The sequence below is a fragment of the Dama dama genome, chromosome X (assembly GCF_033118175.1).
Source record: "Dama dama isolate Ldn47 chromosome X, ASM3311817v1, whole genome shotgun sequence".
NCBI lineage: Eukaryota > Metazoa > Chordata > Mammalia > Artiodactyla > Cervidae > Dama > Dama dama.
The window spans coordinates 143,898,618-143,925,045 of NC_083714.1; the positions used below are offsets into that span (position 1 = coordinate 143,898,618).

At 45.8% G+C, this 26,428-nt stretch overlaps 2 pseudogenes; one reads left to right on the top strand and one right to left on the bottom strand.

Moving 5' to 3' along the window:
• Nucleotides 1-22,015: 22,015 nt before the first annotated feature.
• LOC133051588 (EOLA-like protein) lies at nt 22,016-23,464 on the top strand (annotated as a pseudogene).
• Nucleotides 23,465-24,626: 1,162 nt separating this feature from the next.
• On the bottom strand, nt 24,627-26,075 carry LOC133052904 (heat shock transcription factor, X-linked member 3-like; annotated as a pseudogene).
• Between the last annotated feature and the right edge of the window lie 353 nt (nt 26,076-26,428).

A 26,428-nucleotide genomic window follows, 5' to 3' on the forward strand; every position in this document is an offset into this window, starting at 1 on the left:
CCTCATCTCTGGAGGCTAAGAATCCCGGCATGTTCTCGTGGTTCAGCAACAATCATTCTATCGCATCCACTCTATTCATGACATCACGCACTCAACATATGACATCAAGTCCATTATATGATATCACGCCCACTGTACATGTCACATCATAGCCACTGCATCTATCACTTCACAACCACTATGTTTAGGACATGATGTCCACTCTATGTGCCATCTCACACACTGTGAGTATGACAACACAGCCACTATGTGTGACATCACACCCACTGTATCTGACACCAATCCATTGTATCTTTGTCATCATACCCATTCTGTTGATGACATCACACCCACTCTACATATGAAATCCGTCTGGTGTATGCATGACACCACATGCACTATACATGACATCACATTCAATCTTTACAACATCAAAACACAGTATTTATGACATCACACCCACTATATATGACATCGCATCCACTGTATCTGTTTCATCACTCCAATTGTATCGATGTCACACCCACTGTATGTATGACATCACACCCACTCTTGTATGACATCATAGGCACTATATATGACATCACATCCACTCTTTATGACACCAAACTACTGTAGTTAGGACATCAAATCCACTGTATTCATGAGATCACATCCACTACAGGTGACATCACATCCACTGTATATGAAAGAATGTGAATTTGGTCAGTCACGTCCGAATCTTTTAGACCCCATGGACTGTATCCTACCAGGCTCTTCTGTCCATGGGATTTTCCAGGCAAGAATACTGGAGTGGCAAAGGCTTTATCATCTGAGCCACCAGCAAAGTCTAGACACTGTGTATATGACATCATATCAAATATACATGTGACATCATAGCCACCATATCTATGACATCACACACACTCTATTTATGACATCATATCCACTGTATATACCATCACACTCCCTGTGTTTATGACAACAAAACCACTGGATCTGACATCACACCCACTGGATCTGACAAGCTATGGTTTTTCCAGTAGACATGTACGAATGTGACAGTTGGACCATAAAGAAGGCTGAGTGCTGAAGAGCTGATGCTTTTGAACTGTGGTGTTGGGGAAGACTCTTGAGAGTCCCTTGGACTTCAAGGAGATCAAAGCAGTCAATCCTGAAGTGAATCAACCCTGAATATTCATTAGGAGGACTGATTCTGAGGTCAAATTCCAATACTTTGGCCACCTGAAGTGAAGAACCTACTCATTAGAGAAGACCCTGATGCTGGGAAAGCCTGAAGGTAAAAGGAGTATTGGGCAGCAGAGGGTAAGATGGTTATATCGCATCACTCACTCAACAGTCATGAGTTTGATCAAACTCTGGGAGATGGTGAAGGACAGGGAATCCTGGTGTGCTGCAGGCCATGGGGTTGCAAACAGTCAGACATAACTTAATGACTGAACAACAACAACATTCCGTGCGGAGTTTCCGTGCTATTTAAATGAGATGATGTTTATAAAGCTGTTTGCAAACTTCAAAGCACTACATCTAGAGCACTGCCTTTCTGTAGGGGTGAAAGAGAAGGGACAAATGGGATGATGCCTTGGAGAAAGCGGAGCTGGAACCAGAATGGCAGAAGGAGTGGAAGAGTCAATAGGGTGTCAGAGATCATGCTTAACCAGAAGACAGAGACTTTTGACAACATGTTTCATTCTGTCTGTGAATGTGAAGCATTTGTAGCCCTGATCTAAGCCAAGCACAGAGTAAGCCATGAGAAAATCTGCCTGAGCGCATTCTGGAAACACTGTATGAGTTCAAATTGGCATTTGAAGTTCTGGATGAGAATACAGAGATGTGGGCCTAGAGAATACTCAGAGCAGGAAGGTCTCCTAAGTCCTTAAACATAAAGGGGGTCTTTTGAAGAAAATGACAGCAAGGGACAAGGCTGTGGTTTTCATTTATATGGAATATACAAAGGAAAATTTGGATTCATTCTAAATGGACTTAAGACTGAAGATGGAAACTATAGAGTAAAATTTCTTCTCAACATAATAAAGACTTTTTTATCCATTTAAACCCATGTTGAACTTAAACAGTCCGTGTGTGTGTGTGTGTGTGTGTGTGTGTGTGTGAGAGAGAGAGAGAGAGAGTCACACAGTGTGTCTGACTCTTTGTGACCCCATGGACTGCAGCCCACCAGGCTCCTTTGTCGATGGGGATTCTCCAGCAAGAATACTGGAGTGGAGTGCCATTTTCTTCTGTAGTATTCTTACTAGAGGGGACTTCATGGAATTTCATCAGATGCATGGTTGGATTCAGTGACCTGGAATATTTCATCTGACCCAAACATTGAGTCTTTTCACTGGCCTTAGTGAATACTTAGGTGGTTATATAGACCAGCAGTTCTCAAAGTGTGACCTCTGGGAATCCTCAAGATCCTTGTAGGGCTTTCATAAGGTAAAAACTATTCTCTTAATCATGCCAAAATACTATTTGTCTTTTTTATTGTCATTTTCTCAAGAGGATACACTGGTGTTTTCAGAGGCTATTGCCACATGACACTCCAACAGACAGAATGCAAGAACAGAGAAGAGATTTCAGCAGCTTCTACTAAGCCAAACAACAAAGAACTAACAAAAATATAAACAAGGCCATTCTCTTCACTAAACTTTGTTTTGTTTTGGAAAACCATTATTTTTCATAAACCATGTTTTTATTAACATATAATCAGTTTATTAAATGAATTAATAAATATATATATATATATTTAATTTTGCTCTTTTCAATTTCAAAATAGTAAGTATCCACAGGCATGACCCACAGGAAAAGAAAAGCTCTTCAAGACCCTCAATAACTTAAAGGTGTAAAGGGGTCCCAAGACCAAAAAACGGTTAGAAAAGATTGTCTCTGATAATAAGAAAGGACGGACGGAGTTTGCAGGTGGTCCAGTGGTTAGGGCTCCTAGCTCCCAGCAAAGGGGGTGCAGGTTCCATGCCTACTCAAGGAACCGAGATCTCAGAAACCATGCAGCATGGCTGGAAAAAAAGAAAAAAAGAGAGAGAGAAAGGAGTGAAGGAAGAAGAAAGAAAGGAAAATAGAAAGAAAGTAGGGAGATGTGAACAAGCTAAAGAAAGCATTCTGGGAGGAGCTAAGATGGCAGAGGAATAGGAAGAGGAGACCACTTTCTCCCCCACAAATTCATTGAAAGAACATTTGAATGCTGAGCAAACTCCACAAAACAACTTCTGGCCCCTAGCAGAGGACATCAAGCGCCCAGAAAAGCAGCCCATTGTCTTTGAAAGGAGGTAGGACAAAATATAAAAGATAAAAAGAGAGACAAAATATTTAGGGATGGAGATCCATCCTGGGAAGGGAGTCTTAATAGAGGAAGTTTCCAAACACCAGGAAACCCTCTCACTGGCGGGTCTGGGGGAAGTTTTTGAATCTCGGAGGGCAACCTAACCGGGAGGAAAAATAAATAAAACCCAGAGATTACAATCCTAAAAGCAATTGCCAGCAGAAAAGTACCCCAGAGGCCCGCATCTGGCACCAGCAAGTGGGGGCTGAATGGAGATGAGCGGGTGGCATTCCTTAGGGTAAGGACTGGACCTGAAGGCCCTGAAGGCAATCTGAGGGAGCTAACGTGAGATAGCAACTTAAACTGTGGGATAGCGAGAGAGAGAGAGAGAGAGAGAGAGAATTAACCTGCAAAAAGTCCTAACCTAAGGCACAGCCAGTCTGATCGCAGAACAAAGTACAGAGAAGAGCTAGCCGGCTGCAGACCAGCCCATCCCCTGCCAGAGGCAGGAGGCAGGGGGGAAGCGGGTGCCAGCCAGAGCCAGAAAGGGGCAAACTCTGCCTCAGAGAGGGCATCCCCTACCAAACTGCAAACAGGCTTCCAGTTTCCAACCAAAGACTTCCTGAGATAATGGATGGTTGACATCCACCGGGAGGGTTACAGCCAGAGATCAGCTCCCCAGAAGAGACACAAGGCACACCGGACCGGGCGTGCCTGGAAACTGAGGCTGGGGCAGGGAGGGGAGAAGTTGCGCTGCACCTGAAGACAGTGCGCTCGTCAAGCTCCTGGTTCCCTGAGCTGCTCAGACGGGGAAGGCACAAAACGCAGGCCCAACTGAGTCTGCACCTTTGTGGAGTACCCGAAAACCTGAACCTGAGCAGCTTAGACTTGGGAAGTGCAAGCAACTGAGGGCCCGCTCCCTATAGAGCAGCCTGGAGCCTGAGCAGTGTAGACGGGGAAAGCATAGGCGTCGTGAGCGGGGGGCAAACCCAGTGTGACCGGAACACTGTGAGTGCTCCTGACACACACCAGTGGTATTTGTTTGCAGCGCCCCTCCCTCCCCACAGCACAACTGAACAAGCGAAACTAAACAAGAGACTACCTCTGCCCACTTGTGTCAGGGTGGAAATTAGACACTGGAGAGACCTGCAAACAGAAACCAAATAAACAAAGGGAACCACTTTAGAAGTGACAGGTGCAACAGATTAAAATCCCTGTAGTTAAGACCGATTACACTGGAAGGGGCCTATAGATATTGAGAAGTGTAAGCTAGAAAAAGGAACTATCTGAAGCTGAACTGAACCCACACTGCCTGCAACAGCTCCAGAGAAATTCCTAGATATATTTTTACTATATTATTTTTTAATTAAATTTTTCTTCTTTTTTTAAGTCCCCTATTACTCCTCTATTACTCCTTAATTTTCATTTTTATAACCCACTATAACCTTACAAAAAAAGGACCCTATTTTTAAAGCAATCTTCATATATATTTCTTAAATTTTTTGTTTTTGTTTTTTTAATATTGTATTTTTAAGAGTCTAACCTCTACTCTAGATTTTTAATCTTTGTTTTTCAGTATTTGATATCAATTTTGGACATTTAAGAATCCAAACTTCAGTACCCATTTTTACTCAGGAGTGTGATTACTGGTCTGATTAGTCTCTCCCCCTTTTTGACTCTCCTTTTTCTCCCCCAGATCACCTCTATTTCCTCCCTCCCCCTTCTCTTCTCAATCCAATTCTGTGAATCTCTGTGGGTGTTCTGGGCTGTGGAGAATACTTAGGGAACAGAGTACTGCCTAGATCTGTCTCTTTCCTGTTGAGTCCCCCTTTGTTGGGAGCCACCGGGGTGCACCCAAACCATGACAAGGTCACGGGACGAGAGAGGAACCTGCAAGGCAGCTCTTCCTCACATAGGGCTGCCCCGGGGGCCCAATATGTCCCCTCAGGAGCCACCAGGACAAGAAAGGAACCTGCAAGGCAGCTCTTCCCCTCGAGGTTGTCCCGGGGGCCCAGTATGTCACTTTCTTCCTTCTGTCTTACTGTTGTTGGGCTTTCTACTAATTTTTGGAAATATAATATATAGTAATAAGGCCTCCCTGGAAAAGTCCAAGCCTTTTTGGAAATGCTTATGATTGCTCTGGCTCAGGACACGACCATAAAGTCAAAAAAGAAAAGGCCACAGGTATAGTTTGGCTGCTTGCTTAAAAGATTATAATGTTCTAGAATAGAAAAGAGTAGAGGCATATAGATTTAGAAGTAGATATACTGCTTTAGTTTACTTGCTCCTTGGTTGAAAGGGTTTTCATTATTGCTATTTCCTTGCTGTTATTTGTCTGTTGTTTCTCTTTCTTTAAACAACTTGGGATATTATGGGTATTTTTATAGAGTTAGGAAATGGGGTACATAGGATTTCAATAGATTTATATTAACCAGCTTCACTGTCATTATCTCACTATTAATAGAGGTGTTTTGCTGCTTTAGAGGCGTTTTTGCTGTTTAATAGTTAATCATTGTAAATCGAGATTTTGTGGTTGCAGGTAAAGAAAAATATCAGGGTTTTCTCATGGTACTATTCTCAGAACTGTCAAACATGTTACTGTGACCCTTCCCATGTATTGTTTTATTACCCAAAGAATTCATACTATATCTGGAATCTATGGAACATTGTTTTTGTTAGAATGAGAATGTTAGGCCATTGAGGCAAGAAGACTATGTACGGGACATTTAAGAAAAAACCCTATAATCGGGAATGTACTAGATGAATTCACAGGGGGAAAACATGGGGGAAAAATATTGACGGAAGCACAAACCAATATCTGATGTAATATGTGGTGACTTAAGGGGGAGGTAACGTTCATTCTATAAAAACTGAGATATCCTAAAAAATAAAAAAAAAGCTACCTCTTCTACGCAACCTTCTCTGTGTGTGTCTGTCTTCTTCTTCACTGACACCACTCATCCCTTGGGTATTCCTGGTCCTGCTGGGGCTGGACATCAGACCCCTTTTTCTCCTCCTGCTCACCTCTGTCTCCTTCCTCCCTCTTCTCTTCTTCATGTAACTCTGTGAACCACTCTGGGTGTCCCTCACTGTGGAGAATCTTTTCACCACTAACCTAGAAGTTTTATTATCAGTGCTGTATGAATGGAGAAGTTTTGAGGCTACTGGAAGACTAAGACTGAAATCCAGTGGCAGGAGGCTTAAGCCTAAAAGCTGAGAACACCGGAGAACTCCTGACTACAGGGAACACTAATTAATAAGAGATCATCCAAAAGCCTCCATACCTACACTGAAACCAACCACCACGCAAGAGCCAATAAGTTCCAGAGCAAGACATACCACACAAATTCTCCATCAACACAGCAACATAGCCCTGAGCATCAATATACAGGCTGCCCATAATCACACCAAACCCATAAAGCCATCTCAAAACTCACTACTGGACACTCCATTGCATTCCAGAGAGAAGAAATCCAGCTCCATGCACCAGAACACCAACGCAAGCTGCCCTAATCAGGAAACCTTGACAAGCCAATCATCCAACCCCACCCACTGGGAGAAACCTCCACAATAAAAAGGAACCACAGACTACCAGAATACAGAAAGGCCACCCCAAACACAACAATCTAAATAAGACGAAAAGGCAGAGAAATACACAGCAGGTAAAGGAACATGAAAAATGCCCACCAAGCCAAACAAAAGAGGAGAGATAGGGAATCTACCTGAAAAAGAATTTAGAATAATGATAATAAAAATGATCCAAAATCTTGAAAACAAAACTGAGTTACAGATAAATAGCCTGGAGACAAGGATTGAGAAGATGCAAGAAATGTTTAACAAGGACCTAGAAGAAATAAAAAAGAGTCAATTAAAAATGAATGATGCAATAAATGAGATTAAAAACACTCTGGAGGGAACCAACAGTAGAATAAATGACGCAGAAGGTAGGATAAGTGAGGTAGAAGATAAAATGGTGGAAATAAATGAAGCAGAGAGGAAAAAAGAAAAAAGAACAAACAGAAATGAGGACAACCTCAGGGACCTCTGGGACAATGTGAAACGCCCCAACATTCGAATCATAGGAGTCCCAGAAGAAGAAGACAAAAAGAAGGGTCATGAGAAAATACTCGAGGAGATAATAGCTGAAAACTTCCCCAAAATGGGGAAGGAAATAGTCACACAAGTCTAAGAAACCCAGAGAGTCCCAAACAGGATAAACTCAAGGTGAAACACCCCAAGACACATATTAGTCAAATTAACAAAGATCAAACACAAAGAACAAATATTAAAAGCAGCAAGGGAGAAACAACAAATAACACACAAAGGGATTCCCATAAGGATAACAGCTGACCTTTCATTAGAAACTCTTCAGGCCAGAAGGGAATGGCAGGACGTACTGAAAGTAATGAAAGAGAATAACCTACAACCCAGATTACTGTACCCAGCAAGGATCTCATTCAGATATGAAGGAGAATTCAAAAGCTTTACAGACAAGCCAAAGCTGAGAGAATTCAGCACCACCAAACCAGCTCTTCAACAAATGCTAAAGGATCTTCTCTAGACAGGAATCACAGAAAGGTTGTATAAACGTGAACCCAAAATAACAAAGTAAATGGCAATGGGACCATACTTATCAATAATTACCTTAAATGTAAATGGGTTGAATGCCCCAACCAAAAGACAAAGACTGGCTGAATGGATACAAAAGCAAGACCCCTATATATGCTGTCTACAAGAGACCCACCTCAAAGCAAGGGACACATACAGACTGAAAGTGAAAGGCTGGAAAAAAAATATTTCACGCAAACGGAGACCAAAAGAAAGCGGGAGTCACAATACTCATATCAGATAAAATAACTTTAAGATAAAGGCTGTGAAAAGAGACAAAGAAGGACACTACATAATGATCAAAGGAACAATCAAAGAAGAAGATATAACAATTATAAATATATATGCACCAAACATAAGAGCACCACAATATGTAAGGCAAATGCTAACAAGTATGAAAGGGGAAATTAACAATAACACATTAATAGTGGGAGAATCTAATACCCCACTCACACGTGTGGGTAGATCAACTAAACAGAAAATTAACAAGGAAACACAAACTTTAAATGACACAATGGATCAGCTAGGCCTAATTGATATCTATAGGACATTTCACCCCAAAACAATCAATTTCACCTTTTTCTCAAGTGCACACAGAACCTTCTCCAGAATAGATCACACCCTGGGCCATAAATCTAGCCTTGGTAAATTTTTTAAAAAATTGAAATCATTCCAGTCATCTTTTCTGACCACAATGCTGTAAGATTAGATCTCAATTACAGGAAAAAAAACTATTAAAAATTCCAACACATGGAGGCTAAATAACACGCTTCTGAATAACCAACATATCATAGAAGAAATCAAAAAAGAAATCAAAATATGCACAGAAACGAATGAAAATGAAACCATAACAACCCAAAACCTATGGGACATGGTAAAAGCAGTGCTAAGGGGAAGGCTCATAGCAATACAGGCTTACCTCAGGAAACAAGAAAAAAGTCAAATAAATAACCTAACTCTACAACTAAAGCAACTAGAGAAGGAAGAAATGAAGAACTCCAGGGTTAGTAGAAGGAAAGAAATCTTAAAAAATAGGGCAGAAATAAATGCAAAAGAAACAAAAGAGACCATAGTAAAAATCAACAAAGCTACAAACTGTTTTTTTGAAAATAGAAATAAAATTGACAAACTGTTAGCCAGACTCATCAAGAAACAAAAGGAGAATAACAAAATCAACAAAATTAGAAATGAAAATGGAGAGATCACAGCAGACAACACTGAAATACAAAGGATCATAAGAGACTACTACCAGCAGCTATATGCCAATAAAATGGACAACTTGGAAGAAATGGACAAATTCTTAGAAAAGTATAACTCTCCAAAACTGAATCAGGAAGAAATAGATGATCTTAAGAGACCCATCACAAGCAGGGAAATTGAAACTGTAATCAGAAATCTTCCAGCAAAGAAAAGCCCAGGAGCAGATGATTTAACAGCTGAATTCTACCTAAAATTTAGAGAAGAGCTAACACCTATCTTACTCAAACTCTTCCAGAAAATTGCAGAAGGTAAACTTCCAAAGTCATTCTATGAGGCCATCATCACCATATTACCAAAACCTGACAGAGATGCCACACACACACACACACACACACAGAAAAAAAAAAAACAAAAACTACAGGTCAATATCACTGATGAACATAGATGCAAAAATCCTTCACAAAATTCTAGCAAACAGAATCCAACATCTTTAAAAGATCATACATCATGACCAAGTGGGCTTTATCCCAGGAATGCAAGGATTCTTTAACATCTGCAAATCAATCAATGTAATACTCCACATTAACAAACTGAAAGATAAAAGCCATATGATTATCTCAATAGAGCAGAAAAAGCTTTTGACAAAATTCATCATTCATTTATGATAAAAAAAAAACTCTCTAGAAAGCAGGAATAGAAGGAACATACCTCAACATAATAAAGGCTATATATGACAAACCCACAGCAAACATTATCCTCAATGGTGAAAAATTGAAAGCATTTCCCCTAAAGTCAGGAACAAGGCAAGGGTGCCCACTCTCACCACTACTATTCAACATAGTTTTGGAAGTGTTGGCCACAGCAGTCAGAGCAGAAAAAGAAATAAAAGAAATCCAGAAGGGAAAAGAAGAAGTAAAACTCTCACTGTTTGCAGACGACATGATCCTCTACATAGAAAACCCTAAAGATTCTACCAGAAAATTACTAGAGCTAATCAATGAATATAGTAAAGTTATAGGATATAAAATTAGCACGCAGAAATCCCTTGCATTCCTATACAGTAACAAGGAGAAAACAGAAAGGGAAATTAAGGAAACAATACCATTCACCATTGCAACAAAAATAATAAAATACTTAGGAGTATATCTACCTAAAGAAACAAAAGAATTATATATAGAAAACTATAAAATACTAATAAAAGAAATCAAAGAGGACACAAATAGATGGAAAATATACCGTGTTCATGAATTGGAAGAATCAATATTGTGAAAATGACTATGTTACCCAAAGTAATCCATAGATTCAATGTAATCCCTATCAAGCTACCAACAGTATTTTTCAGAGAATTAGAACAAATAATTTCACAATTTGTATGGAAATACAAAAAACCTCAAACAGCCAAAGCAAACTTGAGAAAGAAGAATGGAACTGGAGGAATCAACCTGCCTGACTTTGGGCTCTACTACAAAGCCACAGTCATCAAGACAGTATGGCACTGGCACAAAGACAGAAATATAGATCAATGGAACAAAATAGAAAGCCCAGAGATAAATCCACATACCTATGGACACCTTATCTTTGACAAAGGAGGCGAGACTATGCAATGGAAAAAAAGACAATCTCTTTAACAAGTGGTGCTGGGAAAACTGGTCAACCACTTGTAAAAGAATGAAACTAGAATACTTTCTAACACCATACACAAAAATAAACTCAAAATGGATTAAAGATCTAAATGTAAGACCAGAAACTACAAAACTCCTAGAGGAGAACATGGGCAAAACACTCTCAGACATAAATCACAGCAAGTTCCTCTATGACCCACCTCCCAGAATATTGGAAATAAAAGCAAAACTAAGCAAATGGGACCTAATTAAACTTAAAAGCTTTTGCACAACAAAGGAAACTATAAGCAAGGTGAAAAGACAGCCTTCAAAATGGGAGAAAATAATAGCAAATGAAGCAACAGACAAAGGATTAATCTCAAAAATATACAAGCAACATCTGCAGCTCAATTCCAGAAAAATAAATGACCCAATCAAAAAATGGGCCAAAGAACTAAACAGACATTTCTCCAAAGAAGACATACAGATGGCTAACAACACATGAAAAGATGCTTAACATCACTCATTATCAGAGAAATGCAAATCCAAACCACAATGAGGTACCATTACACGCCAGTCAGAATGGCTGCTAACCAAAACTCTACAAGCAATAAATGCTGGAGAGGGTGTGGAGAAAAGGGAACCCTCTTACACTGTTTGTGGGAATGCAAACTAGTACAGCCGCTATGGAGAACAGTGTGGAGATTCCTTTAAAAACTGGAAATAGAACTGTCATATGACCCAGCAATCCCACTGCTGGGACTACACACCGAGGAAAGCAGAACTGAAAGAGACACATGTACCCCAATGTTCATCACAGCACTGTTTATAATAGCCAGGACATGAAAGCAACCTAGATGCCCATCAGCAGACGAATGGATAAGAAAACGGTGGTACATATACACAAACTCAGCCATTAAAAAGAATTCACTTGAATCAGTTCTAAAGAGGTGGATGAAACTGGAGCCCATTATACAGAGTGAAGTAAGCCAGAAAGAAAAACACCGATACAGTATACTAACGCATATATATGGAATTTAGAAAGATGGTAACAATAACCCTATATGCACGACAGCAAAAGAGACACAGATGTATAGAACAGACTTTTGGACTCTATGGGAGAAGGCGAGGGTGGGATGTTCTGAGAGAACAGCATCGAAACATGTATATTATCAAGTGTGAAACAGATCACCAGTCTAGGTTGGATGCATGAGACAAGTGCTCAGGGCTGGTGCATTGGGATGACCCAGAGGGATGGGATGGGGAGGGAGGTGGGAGGGGGGTTCAGGATGGGGAACACATGCAAATCCATGGCTGATTCATGTCAATGTATGGCAAAAACCACTACAATATTGTAAAGTAATTAGCCTCCAACTAATAAAAATAATTGGGAAAAAAAGAAATCTGAATATACATAAAGAAATAAAGACACTGGGGAAAAAAAGGAAACCAAAATTGAAAGGGACACATGTATCCCATTGTTCATTGCAGCACTATTTACAATAGCTAGAACATGGAAGCAACCTAGATATCCATCAACAGATAAATGGATAGAGAAGTTGTGGTATATATAAACAATGGAATTTTACTCAGCCATAAAAAGGAACACATTTGAATCCATTCTAACGAGGTGGGTGTACCTAGAACCTATTATACAGAGTGAAGGGAGTCAGAAAGAGAAAGATAAATACCATATTCTAACACATATATACAGGATCCAGAAAAGTGGTACTGAAGAATTTATTTACAGGGCAACAATGGAGAAACAGACATAGAAAATTGATTTATGGACATGGGAGAGGGGAGGAGAGGTATGGAAACAGTAACACGGAAACTTATACTACCATATGTAAAATAGATAGCCAAAAGGAATTTGCTGTATGTCTCAGGAAACTCAAACAGGGGCTCTGTATCAACCTAGAGGGGTGGGATGGGGAGGGAGGTGGGAGGGAGTTTCAAAATGGAAGGGATATATGTATACTTATGTCTGATTCATGTTGAGGTTTGACAGAAAAGAGCCAAATTCTGTAAAGCAAATATCCTGCAATAAAAAAAAGATTAATTAAAAATAACCCTGAATAGCTACTCAGTATTCTAAATAATTGAAGCTGCCTTGCTTGAAATCAATTACATTGTTGGTGGTGAAAAATAATTCATCCTTTCTTGTATCTGGACACTGTGGACAACTTCCTGGAACAGGCCTTATTACTTGAAAATCACACACCTTTGGGTCACATTACATATCTCTGAGCTCAGACTAAGAATGATGCTGATTTTGCCTTAACAAACGTATCAACATTTGATGTTCTTCCTCCTTTCTGTCTTAATTATAGATAATTCTCAGGAATCAAAGTGCCAATATTTATAGAACACCAATCCTGTGCTCAGCACTGTGTGAGCCACAGATGCGGATGGTAGCCTTTATTCCCTCCAGGAACACAGAAAGTAGTTGGGAGAGTTAAAATAATCACATTTGAAAAGAGAGAAAACTATTCGATAGTCACTAAGCCCTACTGTGTTCTGTTGTTGGGATGGGAAGATAAGTGGGGGTACACGCCCTCCGGGGATCAGCCTACAGTGCAGGAGATGTGGCAGCCATGGGTTCAATCCCTGGGTCCGGAAGATCTTCTAGAGAAGGAAATGGCAACCCACTCCAGTATATTTGCCTGAGAAATTCCATGGACAGAGGAGCCTGATGGGCTATAGTCCATGGGGTCACAAAAGAGCTGGACAAAATTTAGAAACTAAATAACAACAACATGCCCTCCATAGCAGAGGCGTTTTCTTATTGGGGGATAGGGGGAGAGCTTCTAAGACTTGTAGAACTTCAAAGGAAGAGGAGACTAATGAAACTAGGCACAACTAAGGAAGACATTGTGGCTAAGGGATGTTTTGAAGGATGAGAAGAAATCAGACAGGCAAGCAGTGGGAAAAAAAGATCATGAAGTAGGAATGACCAGCTTTGCATGATGCCCAGAGCCGGGGGCAGTACACAAGCTGGACACCCATATCCACTAGCCCTGGAAAGGTCCTGAAATGCTCATAGTAAGAGGAAAAAGCAAAGCACATTGAGCAATGGAGAATGAGAGCATGCTGGGCTGTGTGGAACAGGCTAGGTTGTGGAGGGCCTCTAAAGTCCAGCAGAGAAAAATGGAAGGTGTATGGTAATCCATAGGGAGCACAGTATGTTTCTTAGTTGGGGACAGACACGGTGGAAGCATGTTTGGGGATAATTAGCAGAGAAACAGGAGGCAGAGGTGCCTGGAATATGTAGAACTAAGATCAAGGAGGTGGACTTGGAGGTAACCACCGGGACCCCCCAGTTGAGGTGATGACACCTGAGGCTATTAAACAGTCTAAATGGTAGTAGAGAAGCAAAGTGGAGGTGAGCATCTGGAAGGAAAACCCGACCAGATGGGATCAGAAGATGAGAAAGGATTCGGGCAGGGATTAAACACTATGGTGGTAGAACCCTGGCTGACTCACATAAATCCTTTAAGCCAGCAATACTTCTTAGGATCAATGTGCTAATAGCAAAAGATTCACAAAAGATGTGGCAGAGAAATAGCTTCTGTGACAAAACCTTTCCTCTTGGGGCAAAGACAGGTGATCCTGTCAGCAAACCAGCTGCAGAGGCTACATGCACGGTCAGGTGAGACATGGCTAATGCATTCATCCACAGATTTGTCCCAGGGCTCATCATTCCAGAACTGTGGGCCTGGCTGGAAACAGTTTCGGGGGTTAAGGGAGCCTAGAAGTTTGAAAGTTACTCAATTTAGAACATCCTTGACCTTGTTCTGAGTAGTCACTGAGAGGACCTCAACCTCTGACATGCTCAACAGCAGTCTGAAAGTAACAAGAAAGGGCTTAGGGTCAGTGAGCTTAGCAGAAGCTTAACTGCACACCCAGGGCAGCTTGCACTGTTCCTCAGAAGTCTGTTTCTCTCATAGTCGCTTGGACCACTATTCAGAAGCAACTCCCCCAACTGCACCCCCATGGACCATGAAAACTTCACAGCAGGTATTAGAGCAGCCCCATAGGGAAACATGTGGCTCAGGCACAAGATAACTTATTAAAACCACTCCACCCTGATGCAAACACACCTACCCATCATGGAGATGTGATGCAAGAGTGCAGGCTAGGCAAAGCCAAGAAAGACACAGTGGGAGGAGAGGAGGGAGGTGAGATGCATGGAGAGAGTAACATAGAAATTTAAAAGACTTTATGTAAAATAGATAGCCAATGGGAATTTACTCAGGGAAGTCAAACAGGAGCTCTGCGACAAACTGAAGGGTGGGATGAGGAGGGAGATGGGAGGGAGGTCGGGAGGGAAGGCAAATGGGTGCACCTATGGCTGCTTCTTGTTGATGTATGACAGAAAACCACAAAATTCTATAAAGCAATTGTCCTTCAATTTAAACATTTTTTTAAAGCCAATAAGTACTGAAAATATTGGGCTTTGGTGTTTATAGAAGGGAAAAGTGCAGCATTGATGATTTGACACAAAGGCATTTCCACAGGCAGGACTTTAGAACACCCTTTCCTGCAAGGAGAGGCTCCAGGGTTCAACGGTCGATGAACCACTTACCACCAACTTGCCACAGAAAAAATGGGATGCAGTGTTGTCGTTTAGTTACTAAGTCGTGTTTGACTCTTTCATGATCCCATGGACTATAGCCCACCAGGTTCCTATATCCATGGAATTCTCCAGGCAAGAATATTGGAGTGGGTTTCTATTTCCTTTTCCAGGGATCTTCCTGACCTAGGGACTGAACCAGAGTCTCCTGCATTGGCAGGCAGATTCTTTACCGTTGAGCCAACAGGTAATCCCCAATGCAATGTATCATCTTGTTAAATTAGAAACTACAACAACATCTTGAAATATGGATGTTTCATATGAACACACAGGGAGCTAGAAGGCAGGTGGCCCTAGTTTTGGTTCCCCCAGAATCACACCCTAAAATAAGAATTCTAGAGCAAGTAGTTTCCTTGGGAGATGTGCTTTCCAGAGAAAGGATGGAGAGCTTCAATAGAGATAGGAAGGGAGCCAAGAAAAGTTGCATTTCAAGAAAGATTAAGAGAGCTTCATTCTACTGGAGAACTCTGCTAGCCTATGGAGAATTACCTGAGTTATCATGTTTGAGGCTGAGGGAGCTGGGGTATTTATACTCCAGTTCCTATGGGTCACAAAGCATCACGTCTCTGACATTTCCAGTCTGCCCTAAGCACTGACAAAGTAGGCTTCAGGCATGAGGGAAAAACCTCCAAGCCACTGACGAGCTGCTTGCACTTTAGTAACTGTCTGGTATGTGCTGTAGCCATGAGGCAGAGGGGACATGGGCAGGATCTGCCACACACGTCTTCCTCAGAAAATCTCCCAAATGTTAGGCCAAGAGACAGAGTTTTTAGGCAAACATGTTGTTTCTCCCAAAGTATATTTTTCTCTCATTTCCTTCAAGCAGATCCCCATTTCCCATTTTCTGGAGTTCCACCACTAGGAAGAGGCAAAGGTCCAAAAGAAGAATCAGGTATTAGTTTGCTAGGGCTGCCAGAACAAAGTGTCACAGACTGGGTAGCATGCACAATGGAAATTCATTTACTTTTTTTAAAAAATAATTTTATTTGTTGATTTATTTTTTGCTTTGCTGGGCCATTGTTGCTGCACAGGCTTTTCTCTAGTTATGGCGAATGGTGGTTACTCTCTAGCTGTGGTGTGCAAGCTTCTCACTGTGGTGGCTTCTCTTGTTGCAGAGCACGGGTTCTAGGGCACACAGCCTGCAACAGTTTCGGCTCCCAGGTTCTAGAGCACAGACTCAACAGTTGTGGTGCATGGGGTAGTTGCTTTGTGGCATGTGGGGTCTTCTAAGATCAGGGATTGGATCTGTGTCTTCTGCATTATCAGGCAGGTTCTGTACTACTGAGCTACCAGAAAAGCCCAAGAAATTAATTTTCTGACAGGACTGAAGGCTGAAAGTCCAAGATGAAGGTGTCAGCAGGTCAGGTTTCTCCTGAAGCCTCTCTCCTTGGCTTGTAGATGGTGGTTTCCATCCTGAATCTTCAGATGTCACCTTCCCTGTGCCTGCCCAACCCTGTGTTCCTTTATGTCTCCAAACTTACTCTTCTTATAAGAACCACAGTCAGAATGAATGAGGGCCCACTCATATGACCTCATTTAACCTTAAACACCTTTCTTTTTCCGTTGTTGTTGTTTGTTTTTTTAATTAATTTATTTATTTTAATTGGAGGCTAATTACTTTACAATACTGTAGTGGTTTTTGCCATACATTGACAAGAATCAGCAATGGGCATACATGCGTTCCCCATCCTGAACCCCCCTCCAAAGTGCCTATATTCAAACAGAAACACATTCTGAAGTGCTGGGGTTAGGGCCTTAACATGTGGATTTGGAGGGGGAAACAAAAGTCACCCCATGACAGAGTGTAAAAATCATAGTCATCAGTTAGATTTGTACAATTTCTGTCAAAAAGGAAAGTAGTGTTTTTACCAGTCTCAAGCAAACAGTTACAGGCAAAAAATGAATAGGTGGACTTTAACTGCTGTCTTAATTTGGAGGAGAATTTAAATGGTCTTAATTTGGTTGAGAACTGCACCCTGGGTGGTCTGACTCAGACCACTTACAGGTCTACCCTTGAGGGGTTTACTCAGACCTCACAGGGGTGCTCCTCCTGGCTGGCCAGTCCCCTTGCTACCTGAAGGAGGAAGTGAGGTGGTTCCCCAGGATGCAGATAGCACAGCTCGAGATTTCTGGTAATGACAAGGTAGGGGGATTAGGGCCTGTGGAATCCCCTCCTCACCTTGACTCCTGGCACTGCCTGGACCTTCTTTGCTCTCTGACCTCAGCACACAGTCCTCAGACCTCTGTCTTCACCTCCTGGTTCCTGGAGCTCCTGTGAGAGAAATGGAGGTGACACATCGAGGGTATCCTGTGGCACAGCCTTGGGCCTTCTGTGATGGTAAGAGGGGTGGACTCTGTGAGGTCCCCCTGTTGTGCAGTGGGAGGGCCTCTTGGGGCTCCCTTGTAGTGCTCAGCCTTCCCCTGACCAGCCTGATCCCTCACCTTTGGGAGCCTGCAGTGAAACTCGTCTGCCTACAGTGCGGGAGACCAGGGTTCGATCCCTGGGTCGGGAAGATCCTCTGGAAAAGGAAATGGCAACCCACTCCAGTACTGTTGCCTGGAAAATCACATGGATGGAGGTGCCATGTAGGCTACAGTCCACGGGGTCGCAAACAGTCAGACATGACTGAGCAACTTCACTTCACTTCACTTCAGTGAAACTCAGATCAAGACCCGAGTCTGAACAGAAATGGTGGTGGGGCCCCACATGCAGCTGCACCTGCCCAGGGCCTCCCACGGGTCTTAAGCTGGTGAGATGCTCAGTCATCAACTCCTCCTCATGTCCTGCCTGGCCTCCCAGCACGGACCACGGGGGTGGGAGTCTGCTCAGTCCTCCCTCGGGGTTAGGAAGTCCAGCCTCTGCCTTCTGCCCGAAAAACCTCACCTCCTGAGGTCCCTAAGTCAGCGATCAAAAAACTGCTCGCCCTGCACACCCAGTTCTAGAGCTTCCAAGAGTCCCCACAAGGGCCAGGATCCCTGCCTCCCTGTTGGGGTCTAACCCCCTCAGTCCATCCTTGCATGGAGCCTGAACTCCAGGCAGGACCAGGGACTGTCCCATGCACCATTTTGAGACCTCGCCTCTTTCACGAGGTCCCCAGGCTCTCTGAGACCCTCATGTGAGGAAGGCAGACATGCCTAGTGTGCTCTTCTCACCCCAAGGTCTTCCAGATGACTACAGGGACAGGAATCTGTGGGGTTCCATCAGTCCTCAAGCAGGGTCCCCTCAGTCCTCCATCAGGGTTCTTAACTTGAAACTTGGAGGAGCTGGGTTTCTTCCCTCTGCTCACCTGAGGCCACACCCCCTATCATGGGTCCCCAGTTTCTCTGAGACCTGGATGTCAGGAAAGGTAGCATGTGCTCATCCACCCTCTGTGCTCCCTGAGCCTTGATGTGAGGGTCCCGCCTCTGGTCAACACAAAGGGCATTCCCGGATTCACCAGGGCTCAAGATGAGGTCCCTGAGGGAGGATATAAGGAACCCCACAGATCCCTGACCCTGCTGTCAGCCCTGGGCGACTCTTGTGGTGGGATGAGCACTTGGCAGCCTGTTTTGACTTCCACATCCATGTCTCAGAGACATTAGGCAAATGTGAGAAGGGGCAGGGCCTCAGATGGGCAGAGGGGAAGATCTTAGTTCTTTTGAGAGTCAAGGTGAAGACACTGAGGGGACCTTGGACCCAAGAGCAGAGTGGGCTCTGGGAAGACATAGGGCAGATGAACACATGCTGCATTTCCTGACATCCAGGTGTCAGAGAGACTGGGGACCTGGTATAGGGGGCTGACTTCCCATCTTCCTTGTCTCTGAGAGACTGGTGTCCTGGTGTAAGGGCTGGGGCCTTAGTAGGGGACAGGAGAGAATCCAAAGTCCTACCCAGAGACAAGATGAGGTCCTTGAGGAAGACTGACAGGACCCTGAGGGAGGACTGATGGAACCCCACAGATCCCCACCCCTGTCGGCATCCCTGGGAGCCCCTGGGGTGAGAAGAGCACACTATGCCTGTGCTGACTTCCTGACATCCGGGTCTGTGAGAGACTGGGGACCTGGTATGAAGAGCAAGGACTCAGGTGGGGAGAGGACAAGGGCCAGGGGAGTCAGCTCTTCCCATCAGGTGACCAAAGTATTGGAGCTTCAGCTTTAGCATCAGTCCTTTCAATGGATATTCAGGGTTGATTTCCTCTAGGGTTGACTGGCTTGGTCTCCTTGCTGTCCAAGGGACTTTCAAGAGACTTCGCAGCACCACAGTAGTACTATTTTGTACACAGTAGTATGTATCTGTTAATCCCAAACTCCTAATTTATCCCTTCCCCTGCTTTTCCCCTTTGGTAACCATAAGTTGTTCTCTGAGTCTGTTTCTGCTTTGTAAATAATTTCATTTGTATCATCCTTTTTTCCACATATAAGTGATATCACAGATTATTCGTCTTTCTCTTTCTGACTTACTTCACTTAATACGATAATCTCTAGGTCCATCCATGTTGCCACAGATGGTATTACTTCGTTATTTTTCATGGCTGAGTATTCCTCTGTGTGTGTGTGTGTATGTGTGTGTGTGTGTGTGTGTGTGTGTGTGTGTACCACATCTTCTTTATCCAGTCATCTGTTGATGGACATTTAGGATGTTTCCATATCTTGCCTGTTGTAGATAGTGTTGCAATGAATATTGGGGTGCATGTATCTTTTCATATTAGAGTTTTTGCCTTTTCCAGGTATATAGTCAAGAGTGGGATTGCTAGATCATATGGTAGTTCTGTTTGTTGTTGCTTAATGATCCTCCATACTGTTCTTCATATTGACTGTTCCGATTTATGTTTCCACCAACAGTGTACAAGTGTTCCCTTTTCTCTGCACACTCTCCAGCATTTATTCTTCATAGGTTTTATTGATGATGGCCTTTCTGACCAGTATAAGGTGATACTTCATTGGAGTTTTGATTTGAATTTGTCTAATAATTAAGAATGTTGAGCATCTTTACAAGTGCCTCTTGGCCATCTGTGTCCTCTTTGGATAAAGGGTCTTCTTTGGAGAACGGCTTTTGTGTCAGGGTCACACAGGCTGGGTGGCTCAACCTGTGAACTGTGTTGGTTCAGGAGGCTAGGAGCCAAGGTTGAGGTGTCAGCTGACTTTGGCTCTCATGAGGGCTGTGGGGAGAGTCTGTTCCATCTCTACCACCTCACTTCCAGGTCATTGCTGGCCATGGTGGGTGCGTCTGGGCTTGGAGAGCTCTGCCTTCCTCTTCACCCGGAGTTCTCCTGTGTGCCTGCCTGTCTGTCTGTAAATGTGTCCTTCATATGGGGCCAGGCATCCTGTAAGAAGAGGGTTCATCATAATGGGCTCAGGTGACCTCCATCAGCTCTGTGAAGACCTTTCCTTTGTCTGTAGTGTCACGCTGAGGTACTTGCAATTGAGATTCCAGCACCTGACTCTGAGGGTCATGATGTGTCTCCTCATACCCTACAAAGGCTTTGAGGGAGGAAGACACTGGAATGTTACAAGTATGGAAGGATGACCTTCATGGCTACTGGTGGTGAATCCAGAGGTGAGGAGAGCAGGCCACCAGGGTAGGAACCAGAACTCATGGGACCTCATGGACCTATGATAACTGTGGCTCTGCTGTGTTCAGTGAAGGAAAGGCCTGGGAGTCCCTGGGCTGGGTTCCTCTGGGACCTTGTCCTCGTCCTCACAGCCATGTGGAAACAGAGGCTCCCTCGGAGGTGCTGAGACCCTGCTGAGGTTCAGGCCTGCGGCTCTGCTTCTCCAACTCCAACCCCCTCCAGTAAACAGGGACTCCTCTCCAGGTAAAAGAAAAGAAGGGAGATTGGAGGTGTGGTCAGGCCCCCTGCAGTCATGGGCTATCTTTCTATCTCTCAGCATCTCCCCAGCCATGGAATGAGGTGATAGTAACCTAGCAGATTATTTGAGGTTTGAATTCTGTGACCCCTGTGTGGTGCTGTCCCAGGCCCTGGTGATGACACAGAGTGTGCCCGTCCCAGTAGTCCCTGCATTCCTTTGTTCTTTCTCGAGGTTCTGGGCGAGGGCTGTGGCATCAGCTGGCAGTGGAGGTCAGGGTGTGTGAAGGGTTTGGAGGGAGGTGGCTCCCAAAGGCATGGGGAAGACCCCTGGCAGGGCCGTCTGAGGCCCAGGGCAGCCCCAGGGCCAAGGCCAGATTGGTTAGCATGGAACTGCCCTCAGTAGCCCTGGGCTGAGATGGGGGATCTGCAGAGCATGGGCAGGGATGGGGCTGGGAGCTGAGGGGTGGGGTGGTGACCTGGGTGGGGGAAGTCAAGCCCAGGACAGTGCCTGTCTGTGCTGGGAGAGGACCAGAGCCCAGCCTCTGGGCGGTGAAGCCAGGGGCTTGCCCTCCCTCCTCAATGCTCCCAGTGTTTTGGGGCCCTCTGTCTTGGAACTCACCACGTGCCTCTCTCCTGCTGTCTCGTCCTCCTTCCTGACCTCCCCACCGTCTCCATGTGATGGATGTGTCATCTGGGTCACCATCCACCTGTCAGCAGACCATGTGGAGACAGATGGAAGGAGTCAGCCCTCTCTGACCACCACCCCCCATTTTGTGTCAGCAGGCTTGGAGGAAGCTCAGGTTCATAGGGCTGAGGTCCAGCCCAGGGCTGTGAGCTTGGGGACTGCTGTATCAAGCTCCAGACCTTTGTGGTTCTGTATATCTGCAGCAACAAGAGGCCCTGGGAGCCCTGGGAGCCCTGGGAGATGAGGTTTAGCTGTCTGTCCTTCTGACAGCATTTTGCAGGTTTCGTCTTAAAGAGTGTCAAGACCCTGGAGATACAATGGTAGCCCATGCTATGTAGTCCCAGCACTGTACCCTGGCCGTCCACATGGTGCACCGGAGACTGGGAGGACGTGGCCTGGTGGGAGCTGCTGAAGAAGAGGTTGGGGATGAGCCCCGCCCAGATCCAGGCCTTGCTGTGGGATGGGGACAAGTTTGGCTGCACAGTGATTGTGGGCAAGTGATGCCCTGCCCTGCACTGCCTGGCCATGGTGCTGCCCTGGATCTCAGCCAGGTTGTGATCATTTGTTTTCTGTTGAACCAGTTGGTGGGGTGTAGGGGAAACTGAGGGTTCTTCAGAGGGACAGAGAGGGTGCCTGGGCTGGGAGACAGTGGCTGGGTTCCCTGACCACCACTCTGGGCCTCAGTCCCCATTTGTGCTCTGAGGCAGAGGCACATCCAGGTCTGTACGTGGCACTTGCCTCTGTGTGTGTGTGTGTGTGTGTGCCCCCCCATGTGTGTGTCCCCACGTGTGTGTGTCCCCACGTGTGTGTGTGTCCCCACGTGTGTGTGTCCCACGTGTGTGTGTGTGTCCCCATGTGTGTGTGTGTCCCCACATGTGTGTGTGTGTCCCCACGTGTGTGTGTGTGTCCCCATGTGTGTGTGTGTCCCCACGTGTGTGTGTGTGTCCCCACGTGTGTGTGTGTGTCCCCACGTGTGTGTGTGTGTCCCCACGTGTGTGTGTGTCCCCACGTGTGTGTGTATGTGTGTCCCCACGTGTGTGTGCCCAGCAGAGACCATGAGAGGCAGCACAGCACCCAGCCTGGGAACCCAGGCAGTTCCACCCCCACTGCCTGCGGCCGGGCCTGAGCAAGTCCCCTGACTCCCCAGCGGTGAGGCCCCACAGCAACACCTGTCTGCTGGCAAAACGTTTGGGGACCTGATGTTCACAGGCTCCCCACCGGGGCCCTCCTGCTCTGTCCCTGCGGCCTTCAGTGGGCAGACTGAGAGCTCCCCATGGCCTGGTGGGTTCCTGGAGCACCAGGCCTCTCCGTTTCAATTTGCTCCCTCCCTCGCTTGGTCTTGCCCTGAATTCCCTTTGCCAAGGTGAGCCAGTCTGAATTGCTCAGCCAGAAGACCCAATTCACCTCACGTCCCCTCCATGATACGGTCTTCGTCTCTAGGAGGCACGGCTTTGAATGACCTTGTTCTCTTTCTGTCTCCTGTCTTTGCACACAGGTCTTGCAGACACTGGGGACACTTTGCTATGCCCAGAAAACCTAGGTCCCGACGAGCTGGAAGAGCTGGAGATTCAAGCCCTGCTACCCGACCTGCGACAGAAGTAAATGACTGTGCTCGCCAAATCCCGCTGGCTGTTGCAGGCCTTGCCAGGGAGGGGTGGGAGGGACATCTTCCAGGTGGACATCCCCTAGCACCGGAATCCCTTTGGGCAGGAGTCCTGTCCAGACTCGGCTCTCAAAAGGGAGGTGACTGAGAGATCAGCACATGGTGACACCCTGAGTTCCCACCCCACCCTGGACATGCACATCTGGTTGTGTTTGAATCAGTCATGCCCTGTGGTGCCCACTTGGTGTGGGGCCCGGGGCAGGGACTCCCCTCATGTGGTGCTGCTCTGGACTCAGTGAGAGTTTCTGGGCCTTTGACCTTTACAGAATGCTAGCGTTGCCACTAACTTTGGCTTTGCTGGATCTGGGTGGTTGAGAGAAACGTGTTGTTAGGAAATCGGTTAGTGTTTTCCCCTGTCTGTTCTGGCCCAAACAGTGCCCAGGGAGTAATGGGGGAAGGCTGGGGGCAGGCTGAGCATAAGCAGACAGCGAGGCCTCGGGCTGGTAGAGAGGCCCGCAGGCCCAGAAACAGGCCGCAGTGTGTCCTTGCAGGTGACCCTTGCCCTGCTGTAAACTGTCTTGTGAGCCAAGACAAGGCCTGCATGTTGGACACGCTGCCTGTACGCATCACATCCAAACACAGGCTCGTCAATACAGCTGTGAGGGCAGAGCAAGAAGGGATGGTGTTCACCTTGTGGGAACCTTGTACTTATCTTTGGGTTTGGGGTCATGCGTTTGCAAGGCTCTTGGCGGGTGGGGTGAGTGACCCTATTTTCTGCTGAGCATCTTAGAGAGGGCCATGGATCGAGAGTTGGAGATGCTCAGCTGCTGATCAGAAACTTGTGGTATCATCGGGGGATCCTTGAGGAGCACCTTCCGCTTCAGGATGCATGACTCATGGAAAGTGACACCCCCACTGTCAGGAACCAAGGTCCAAGAACAAGCCCATCCTGTGCTGGCCTCTGCACTCAACTCAGCAACCACACTCTTGGCTGAGCATGTGAAATGTTGCTGCTTCAGAAAAAAGGGACCATGGGGACCAGACAGAAGCCTGCCTGGGGCATGGGCTTGCAGCCTCATTGGGCTCATCCTGTGCAGTGTGAATCACATGGACAAATATAAAGAACACAGACTCGCAGTTCTCGTTTGATACTTTACTCCCACAGAGTTTCACTTTAATTTATTAGAACATAAATAGATTTTTTTATTACAAGAGAGTGATTTTGAGTGTCCCTAGGGATCTGGAAGCTCAGGAATTTTGTTTGTGTTTGAGTTGCTCACGGAGGGCACCCTTGTAATCTGAGGACTCTCCCTGCTACTCCTCCGCCTCAGAGGCCTCATCTGGGGCCATGACTGAAAGGGCTGCCATCATGGTGGAGTAAAAGGTCTTGTACACAGCCATCACCAAATTGTAACTTGGGTAGTCCGGGGCGCTGTCGGTCAGTTCCCCTGCTCCCTCCCTTCCAGCAGTAGCCAGGGGTACAGACGTGGCATTGCTGGACACGCCCTCGTCACTGGGGCCACCCTGCTCACTGGGGAGATGGTTTCCCCTGGCCCACCTGGCTTGATTGCACACAGATCAAAGGCCAGAGAACAGAAATGAGTGCAGGCTGGGGGTTTCTGGGGTTCCATTCTGGGCGTTCTTGTCCGTCTCTTGGGTGAACTCATGATGGAATCGAGGAGAGCATCTGGTCTCCACCGCTCGCTTCTTTCTCTTTGGGGTGGTTGTTGCGCTGGTGGTGGGCTGAGGGTCACCTTTCCTCCGGATGTTCTGCAGGAGGAGAGGCTTGTCTCTCTGAAAGTTGAAGTTGCGATAGATCTGAAAGGAAATGAATTACTTTAGACAGCAAGGGCGAGAAGAGCCTTCCTCACCACCCTCCTCCCTACCACCATCCTGGCCATGCCTAAGTATGGAGACAAGGTCTCTTCATTCCTGGCAGGTTATGAGGCCCTAGCACGCTGCTCCCTAGAGCTCCCCTGGGGCCAGCCTCACTTAAGGTGTTACTGGTGGTCCCTGGCATCAAGTGGCCCTGCAGGGTCTGGAGTCACCCCTGTGGATCCTGTCTAAGGGGGGTGGTGGAACATGACAGACCCTGCTTCCTCCTCTTTCCTTAACTACCCTCTCATGATAACAATGTTCTTCTGGGAAATGAAACCTGTCCAGCACTCAGCTCATCTAGTCTAGTCTCCCCAGGAGGGCTTTCTACCTTACCATCAGCTTCTTCTTCCCTGCAGAGCACCTCGAAGGGCAGATTTTACTGAATCCATACAGGTTCATTTCACGGATGAAGCTCTTGATGCTGTCTGTCTTGAAGATCTGGTCTGCGCCCCTGAGCTGGAGGACCGCCGTCTGGAAGAGATTTGCCTCAATGACCACAGTGTCTCCCTTGTCGCTGCAGTGCACAGAGGTGAAGGCCGCATCCTCTATGATCATCCAGAGCTTCCTGGGGAAGGACAGCCCAAGGATGGTATTGTTATCTTCCTTGTTGACCATTTCTGGGTTGGGGCCCTGTGGGGTCAAGTATACTCGGGAGCCCGGGTCTGGGCTCTCAGGTTGGTCACCCTGCTTCTCCAAAGCCTCCCTTGAATCCACGTTTGGAACCGGGGAGTAATCATGGGGGTCCCCTGCTGTGGGCTCCCTGTCAGTTGATGGGGCCAGCAGGGCTGCCCATTCCTCCTGAGAACTCTGACTAGCCATGGAGTCAGTTTAGCTCAGGAGCATTCTCTACCCAAGCATTGAATGCTCAGGGCAGAAGGGCCTCAGACCAGGGTTGGGGTGCCCCAAAAAAGCTCTCTGGAGAGTCTAGAATCTGGGTCATGGGACAGGCAGCCAATTAAGTGGTCAGCTTCCTTAATTGTTTCATTATGTCACAGAGGTGATGTGGAGAGGCAGCCTTGGCCCAGTGTGGGGGAGGCAGTCTGGGGACAGAGATGGGATCCCCAGCTTGTCTCTTGTCTGAAAGCACAGAAGCATAGGTTTCAGGTTGCCTACAAAGGCTCCCATCTGCTGCCAGTTGCCTTGTTTCAGGGGGCCAGGCCCTGGATGGGTTG